Raw genomic sequence first — 9,526 nt, forward strand, 5'->3', positions numbered from 1 at the left:
CACAGCTTAGACGCGCGGCCAGGTACTGTAGGCCTCGTGAACGGAAGCAGAACGTCGTCTGAGAGCGTGCCGGAGGATGGGTCCATCGGGTTGGAAGACACTCAAAATGTGACTGAGGAGGAGCTGCTTTCCCAAAGAAGAGCCAACCTTGGTGGCATGAGGTACAGCCTGGGGGAGTGGAGCCTTCGGGGTCTTCATTTGTTGGTGGGACATGACTCAATGGGAGGAGAAACAGCTGCAAAGATCTACTAATAATCACAACTTGGAAAGTATGAATCTAAGAACATTGAAAGTCAGCCAAAAGTGCAATAAAATGGAACACGTCAAGATGGGTGTCCTAGGCGTTGGAGCTCAAATGGACTGGTGCCGGCCATTTGGAATCAGAAAGTCCTGTGGTGGAGTGTGCTGGGAAAGACACAGTCAAGAGTTGCATTCTGAGTGCAAGGGCATTCCAAGATGCACTGTGAAGTCGGTGCAGTCTGTGACAGGGTGATATCTACCTGCCTTCAAGGGACCCCAGTCAGTACGACTGATATTCAAATGTACCACTAAATGCATCGCTAGAACAAGCGACGAAGCAATTGAAGAATTCTGCCAGTCTGAAAGGGCTCAAGCAAGCGATCAAGATGCACTGGGAATTATTGGCAGCTCGAAAGCAAAAGTTGGAAACAAACAGGAAGCAACAGTAGTTGGGAAATATGGTCTTGGTGATAGACATGAAGCGGAGATCACAGAATGTTGCAAGACCAGTGATTTGTCCATAGCAAATACTTTATCAACAACCCAAATGGCTACTATACACATGGACTTCTCTAGATGGACCCCTCTCTGCCATCGAGTCGATGCTGGCTCAGAGATCCCTTGTGGGTTTCCAAGCCTGTAACTGCTTACGGACGTAGACAGGCCAGTCTTTCTCCCTCGGAGCTGCTGGTGGTTTCAAACTGCCGACTGCAGGTCGTAGTCCAACTCGTAACCACTACATCCCCAGGACGCCTAGATGGAATACACAGAAATCAAATTGACATCAACCGCCAAAATCAGGCCAGGCCAGCAATTGAACAGACCTTCAATTGCTCATATATACGTTTAGGATAAAGCTGAAGAAAATTAAAACCAGTCTACGTAAACCAAAATACAACCTTGAGTCTATCGTACCTGAATTTTGAGAATATCTTAATAACAGAATTAACACAGTGAACACCCTGACAGAAGACCTCATGACATCAAGAACATCATTCATGAAGAAATCAAAAAGGTCTCATTAAAAAGACAGGCAAGAAGGAAGATCAAAATGGATGTCAGGAGAAACGCTGAAACTTGCTCTTGATCATAGAGTAGCTAAAGCTAAGGGAAGAAATGATGAAGTCAAAGAGATAAATAGAGCGCTTCAAAGGGCAGCTCAAGGAGACAGAGTAAAATATTATAATGAAATGTGCACGGCCACAGAGTTAGAGGACCAAGAAAAAAGAAGAACATACTCAGCATATTGTAATCTGAAAGAACTGAAGAAAAATTCAAGCCTTGAGTTGCAATTCTGAAGGACCCTATGGGCAAAATATTGAACGATGCAGGAAGCATCAAAGGATGGAAAGAATACACAGTCACTGCACCCAAAAGAACTAGTTAACATTCCACCATTTCGGAGACAGCATTTAAGCAAGAGCCAATCGTGCGGTGGGAAGGAGGTTAAGCAGCATTGAAAGCATTAGCCAAAAACAAGGCTCCAGGAATTGTGGAACACCAATGAACATGTTTCAACAAGCTGATGAAGCACTGGCAGCATTGGAAACAATGAACATGTTTCCAAAGAAAGGCGAGCCATAGAATGCTCAGATTATAAAACAACATCATTGATATCACATATAAGTAAAATTTTGCTGAAATAATCCAACAAGGATCACAGCAGTTCATTGACAGGGAGCTGCCAGAGGCTCCAACTGGATGCAGAAGAGGACCTGGAGCAAGATATCATTGCTAATGTCAGCTGGATCTTGGCTCAAAGAAGATAATGGTTATCAGACATTCCCTTGTGCTTTAGTGACTGTACAAAGGCAGTGGCCTGTGTGAACCATAGAAAACTATGGAGATCCCTACGAAGAACGGGAACTCCAGAACATTCCATTGTGCTCCTTTGCAACTTGTACATGGATCAAGAAGCGGTTGTGGAAACAGAACATGGGAATGTTGCATGGTTTAAAATCAGGAAAGGTGTGTGTCAGGGTTGTATCTTCATCATACTTAGTCAATCTATATGTGGAGCAAATAATCTGAGACTCGGGATCATGTGAAGAAGAACTGGACATCAGGATTGGAGGGAGGCTTATTAAAAACCTTCGATATGCAGAGGACACAACCTTACTCACCGAAAGACACAACTTTGCTTTCTTAAAGTGAGGAGGAATTGAAATATTTGCTGATGAGATCAAGGGTTACAGCCTTCAGTATGAATTACACTCAATGTAAGGAAGATCAAAATTCTCCCAACTGGACCAATAGGTAACATAAATGGAGAAGAGCTTAAAGTGGTCAAGGATTTCATCTTTCTTGGATCCACAATCAAAGCTGATAGAAGCAGGAGTCAAGAGATCAAAAATGTACTGTATTGGGTAAATCTGCTGCACAGGACCTCTTTGGAATATTGAAAAGCAAGGAGGTTACTTTAAGGCTTGCCTGACCTGAGCCATGATATTTTCCATTGCCTCATATGCCTGTGAAAGTTGGACGTTGAATAAGGAAGAGTGTAAAGGAATCGGTGAATTTGGAATTGTGGTGCTGGAAAATATTGGAAGGACCATGGACTGCTAAAAGAACAAATAAGTCTGCATTGGAAGAACTAAGGCCAGAGTGCTCCTTAGAGGCAAGGATGGCAAAACTTCATCTTACACACTTTAGACACATCGTCTGGAGAAATTAGTCCCTGGAGAAGGACATCATACTTGGGAAAGTGGAGGGGTAGTGAAACAGAGGAAGGAAGTCAACAAGATGGACTAACCCAGGAGCTCCAGCACAGGAACAACAGTGAACCAGGACCGGGCAGTGTTTCGTTCTGTTGTGCACGGGGTCTCTGTGGACCGGAATGGACTCGATGGTCCCGATCAACAGCAACTGCAAAGTCAGTCTGTGGAATCACCAGCCGCTCCACAGGAGACGAGGCTTTCTACTACTGGAAAGATTCACAGGCTTGAAAACCAGCGGGGACTGTTCAGTTCTGCTCTATAGTGTTTCTATGAGTCAAAGTTGACCTGAAGGCAGGGAGTTGAGGCAGAGCCCTGGTGGTGCAGTGGTTCAGCACTTGACCGCTAACAGAAAGGTTAGTGGTTCAAACCCACCAGCTGCCCATTGGGACCCTCTTCTTCCATAAAGAGTTCAGCAGTTTGAGGCCAAGGGCTGGACAGATTCTGAGCACAGAGGGAGGTCACGGGAGGGTGGGGGTTAGAAACAGATATTAGAGCTTTGCCCCAGGTGCCACAGCGTCAGCTGAGCTAGGGTTTGAACTCATGTCTTCTAACATCAATAGTCGGTCTTCCGACTACCACACACGGCTTCTTCCTTATTCTGTGTCATCTTCTGTATCATCTTCAAAACCCCAAATTTTGAGACTTGGAGGGAGGCAAGTGCTGCCAGTGGCAGCTGAGAAGGCTGGCTCCTGGCCTCCCAGCCTCCCTGCAGCTGTGGGTATTGTAGCTGTGTACCCCAACCCATTCGCACTCACAAAGACCCTGTGGGACAGGTCATGTGGAGAAACGGTTGATGTCGAGGATTTAGTCTTGCTGCAGTCCATAATCAATGCTCATGGAAGCAGCAGTCAAGAGATCAAAGACATGTTGCAGCAAGTCAATCTGCTGCAAAGACCTCTTTATAGAACACTGGAAAGCGAGGATGTTACTTTAAGAACTAAGGTGCGCCTGGCCCGAGCCATGGTCGTCTCCATTGCATCATCTGCATGTGAAAGTTGGACATTGAATAAGGGAGACTGTAGGGAAATAGATGCATTTGGATCGCGGTGCTGGAGAAGAACATTCAAAGTACCATGGACTATGAAAAGGAAAAACCGGTCTGTCTTGGAAGAAATACAACAAGAGCGTGCCTTAGAGGCAAGGATAGCGAGACTTTGTTTTACATACTTTGGACACGTTGAGGAGGGACCAGTCCCCGGAGAAGGACATTCAGTTTGGTAAAGTGGAAGGGCAGAGGGGAAAAAGAAGGCCCTCCGTGAGATGATTGCCACCGTGGCTCGGGCGTGGGAGCAGTTGTGAGGACGGCACACGACCGTGCAGTGTTTCCTTCTGTTCTGCAGAGTTGCTGTGGGTCAGAACCGACTCGATGGCGCTTAACAATAACAAACGCTGTAGAGATGGAGCTGAAAGATGTTCATCTGAGTGGGCCAAGCCACTTACAAAAGGATAACTCCTATAAGACTTCACACATCTAAAAAGCTAAGGAAAGGTAAATGTGTAGAGACTAGAGTGTATTGGGAGAAGGGAATCTTGGTGGTGACTGGGAAACTCACATGGATTAAGGGCAGGCTTGTCCAGGTGATTATGGAAATGCTGCCAGGAAGGTGTACACCTATTGCCTGTGTGACTTTGGGCAAATTAGCACACCTCTTTGAACCTTTGTTTTCTAAGCTGTCGTACAGGCATTATAAAAACCATCACTATGAGTAATTGCCAGGATGAAATTCAGTGAGGAGGTTAAACGAGTATAACCAGATGCTAACTAGGCCGCTTGGAGTGAGATAGCAAGATCCAATCATTACTAAACACCACAGTGATAACAAGAAACATCAAGACGTGCACATTTTGAAAGGCAATGTTCCAGAACAGATTTCCTAACTCACAGAGTTGGAGGTCAGGGTGTTATTAAAAATGTTTAACAACGTCAAGGACACAACTTACCAGCGCAGGAGCTGTGCTCTGGCGTGGGTCCTAAAGTCCCGGTGGCCCATGTTAATCGATTAGTTCCTTGCTGAGTCTTAAGGGAGATCCAGGCATCAGGGACTTCCGGAGCAGGGGGTGAGCTAACAAGGGGAGGAATCATCATGGGAAAGCAGCTTATTTCATTGGTTCAGAAATGGTTGATATCAAGCATCTATTGGACAGACCTGGAGCAGTTACTGTCTGCTCTTAAGGTTTCCTACAGATGTAAGAGAAAATGTCTTTGCGCTTTCTGCCTGCCTGCCTGCAGCAGCCATGATTGAATAGGGAAGGACAGAAAAAAAGAAAGAAAGAAATATTTGATATCAAACAGCTGGCATGGACACACTGGTGTGAACTAGTTAGCCCTACTTGGAGGATGCGGGGTGGGGGTGGGGGGCAGGATTGTGAAAATGTCCCCTCTCCTGCTCCCCCTGCTGTAGAAATGGAGCGCTTAGGAAGGCAGTGGAGGGAGTGATGTCACATTTGGGAAATCGTGACTGGTGTCAGAAAACAAAATGTGTATAAACTGTTCAATGGAAAACGAATTGGTTCTGTAGACGTCCATCCAAACTACAAATTAAAACAAGAAGAGAAGGAAGCAGCAGCCGAGGAAGAACCAAGCTGTGGGTGACTCTGGTAGCAGTCTCTTGTCATGGCTCCCTAAATAAACTATCCCCTCTTGAACTTGAGACTGCCCTGCGTCTTACCAACAGAATGGATTAAAGACTGGCTTCCCAAGGTCCATGTTTGAATCCCTGGAGCCTGTGAAGGTGACGACACCCTGATGACAGCAAGTTCCATAGCATAGCTGAGTGGAAGGAAGGCAGAATATTCCGGAGCGTCTGTCAGAAGAATTGTGCTCCGTAGGATTTTCAGTGACTGGTGTTTGTTGTTGTTTGTTTGTTTCCCATGCACAACCCCTTTCTTTTCTGACTGGTGTAAATACCTCCATCATACAACTTTGGCCCGTTCAGCTTTTCACAGGTGCAGCTAACCTACTAAGCCAGGTAAGCACAATTCTCAGAAAGAGGGAGTGTGGGCAGCCCTCCCTACAAGCAGAACCTTTGATGTGGCAAACATGACACGATACACAACAGATAAGTAAGCACAAATAGGCCTGTGCTGACTTGCTTCTTGGGTGATCTGACGCTGCCAAGAACTACTAGTCCACCGCCTAGATCTATCTCCGGTCGTTTACATCCTCAGCCACCTCCCTGGCCCAAGGTGCTGCCTTCACTTTCTGTATCCTGCCACTGCCTGCTCTTGGGTCTTGGTGTCACTCTTGTCCACTCTAGTTCTTTTTCCAGATGGCACTTAAAAACAGAGCATCTGGAGCCAACCCTCTGCCTGAAGCTCGTCGCTGGCTTCCGATGGCGCTTAGCTAGTCCTAACCTGTTTTGGGGAGTGCCTGACTTCGTTGTGACTCACCGAGAGCCCCTGTGACTGAGCAGAACTGTCCTACAGGAGCTCAGAGGCTGTCAGCTTGGTGGGAGCGCATCCCCACGTCTTTCCTCCTCAAGCCGCCCACCTATCAGTTAGACGCTGAGCACTTTCACTATTGTGCCACCAAGGCCCTTAATCGAAAATCCGCTAGTTTTCCCGTCCAGGCTCCAACCACACTCTTCTTTTAATACCTGCCGAGGTGAGACTCCGCCCCGCCTCGGTGCCTGTGCAAGGACCGGTCCCTGGATCCATACGCATTCTTTAGCGTTCATTCCCTCAAAGGAGGATCTGATCTCCCAGTGATGTGCTTCTATATACCCATGCACATCTTCTTCCTTCTGTTTGCAGTGATCTATTTGCCTGGTCATTTGATTAGGATCTGCCCCCGACGCCAGCCTCTAGGCTTCATCGTGGATCCTAGTGCCAAGAACGGTGCCGGACACAAAGCAGCGCCAGCTGGGCTCTCGTCTGTCCAGTTCACGCTAGAGTAGGCGGCCTCCCTGTCATCAAGGTAGGAACGTGGGCCTGTAAAACTTCTGAAATACAGAGTAGGAAGTCATCGGCTATTGAAAGTACCATGGGCTGTCTGAAGAACAAAGTAGAACAAGAATGCGTCTTCCAAGTGAGGCTGAAGAGACTGACTCCTGTACTTCGCGTGTTGTCAGGCGAGACAAGTCCCTGGAAAAGGACTTCATGCTGAGAGGAATTACTGAAACCCAAATGAAGGCTGAATGTGATAGTGGGACAAGAGGAGAGTAAAAGGAAATAGAAGAAAGAACTAGGAGGCAAAGGGTATTTATAGAGGTCTAAATATAGGCATGTACCTATGTAAATATATTTATATATGACAATAAGGAAATAGATCTATGTGCATATATTTACAGGTTTACTATTAAGATAGCAGATTGTGTGGGAAACCAGCCCCCACAGCCCCCTAATCACAGGTTCGATAAGCTCAATTTTATGGTTAAGATATATAAAGATTATAGTAAAGTCATAGAGAAATAGGAGAGATAGGAGAGAGAGTGAAATGAAGGAGTCAGACACATTTCATGGTAGCATGCTCACCTCCTGGATGGTCATGCTCTCACCACCCAGGTCCACGCACAGCGAAGGCAGAGAGGGCAGGAGGTGTCTCTCTTTCTTCCTGGCCAAGGCCCATATATGCTCAGGGGCATGATTACAGGTAACCACACAACACAGGAAGTGGCTGTACAATAGGCATACATGTGACAGGAAGGAGATGAGCTAGGGGTGTACATGCAATAGGAAGGGGAGGGACTAGGGGTATACATGTGACAAGATGGGTGGATCCTAGACTCAATATGGTAACCTAACCTTGCTTACCCTTGAGTGGGTTTCACCTCCCTGGACTCTCCTTCAGGGAAACAATCGACTATCCTCATCAGAAGAGAATGGGACCTACTTAGGGTGGGACAGACTATACAGTCTGATTGCACAACCCTCAGGGAGATTAACCTCTAAGCAACTTGCATTGACCTCCAAGTATAGTCATTTACCATGTGTAGCAAGCAGCTGGTTTGGCATATATTTGGGGGAGACAACTCTGGAGAAATCTTTCTGTATCCCACAGCAGATGGACATTGGGCCTCTACTCAGTACTCCCTCAACGCACGAACACTTTGTTCTATTAACCTGGCCATCCATAATGTTCACCTTCTTGACATGGTCGCTGAAGACAAAGTGGGTGCATCAGCAAATGTAGTGAAGAAAGCTAATGGTGCCCGGCTATCAAAATATATAGCACCTGGGGTCTTAAAGGCTTGAAGGTAAACAAGTGGGCATCTAGCTGAGAAGAAACAAAACCCACATGGAAGAAGAACACAAGCCTGTGTGATCATTAGGTGTTGATGGGATCAGATATCAGGCCTCAAAGACTCTGAACATAAAATCATACCATTGTGAATGAGGGGGAGTGTGGAGTGGAGACCCAAAGCCCATTTGTAGGCAATTGGAGATTCCCTTACAGAAGGGTCACAGGAAGGATCAGCCAGTCAGGGTTCAGTATAGCACCAATAAAACATACAACATTCCTCTAGTTCTTTAATGTTTCCTCCCCACCACTATCATGGCCCCAATTCTACCTTACAAATCTGGCTAGACCAGAGCATGCACACTGCTACAGATAAGAGCTGGAAACACGGAATCCAGGATAGATAAACTCCTCAGGACCAATATTGAGAGTAGCCATAACAGGAGGGTAAAGGAAAGTTCGGGGGCGAAAGGGGTAACCGATCACAATGATCTACCTATAACCCCCTCCCTGGGGGACAGACAACAGAAAAGTGGGTAAAAGGAGACATTAGTTAGTGTAAAACATGAAAAATAATAATTATGAATTATCAAGGGTTCATGAGGGAGGGTGGCTGAAGGAGGGATGGGAAAAAATGAGCTGATATCAAGGGCTCAAGTAGAAGAAAATGTTTTGAAAATGATCTGGCAACAAACATACAAATGTGCTTGATACAATGGATAGGTGGACTGTGATCAGAGTTGTACGAGCCCCCAATAAAATGATTAAAAAAAAAGACAAGAGGAAGCCACTCAGAGCTTGCTGGGCATGAGGGCGGCCGCGTGGGCAGTGAGGCTGTGCAGCAGGCAGGTGTGTTTCGTTCCGAGCTACACGGTCCCGTGGGTCAGAACAGACTTGATGGCGCCTGACAACCACGGCCACGACTCTCACATACAGCAATCGGCCTTTTATGAAGAGATGCTGCCGAGAGTAGATAATGGTTCTTTGGCAGGAGTAGGAGGCCAACTTGACAGCACCTAGAAAAAATAACCACCAATCCACTCAGGCTGCTTTGATCCCCACACTCTGACTCAAAGGCAGACCTCTTGGGAGGCGGGGAACCCTGCAGTTTGCGGTTCCATCCCACAAGGGGGCAGCACAACACTGCACGTTCAAGCATCCAAGTGGCATTCCTTCCTACCCCTAAACTCAGAAACCCAATTGAAGGTCACTGAGGCATAGTGCCCTCACGGGAGGTAGCACCGGGTGCTTTCAAATGGATGAGCTCGAGATGAGCAGCCCAAAGCTCAGCCCCTCGCCACCGGGACTCCTCTTTCAAAACAAAACAGCAGTACCCAACTCTTGTCACCTAGTCAATTCCTACCCATCAAGCTCCAAGATCACCGCCATT

At 46.7% G+C, this 9,526-nt stretch overlaps 1 non-coding gene across 1 annotated transcript; it reads left to right on the plus strand.

The window, feature by feature from the left end:
- The first annotated feature begins 5,085 nt into the window (after positions 1-5,085).
- LOC142437668 (small nucleolar RNA SNORA31) lies at positions 5,086-5,216 on the plus strand. Its single transcript, XR_012782209.1, has one exon. It is a non-coding gene; the product is annotated as a small nucleolar RNA SNORA31 (small nucleolar RNA).
- The last annotated feature ends 4,310 nt before the right edge of the window (positions 5,217-9,526 follow it).

The sequence above is a fragment of the Tenrec ecaudatus genome, chromosome 1 (assembly GCF_050624435.1).
Source record: "Tenrec ecaudatus isolate mTenEca1 chromosome 1, mTenEca1.hap1, whole genome shotgun sequence".
In the NCBI taxonomy this organism is placed as follows: domain Eukaryota; kingdom Metazoa; phylum Chordata; class Mammalia; order Afrosoricida; family Tenrecidae; genus Tenrec; species Tenrec ecaudatus.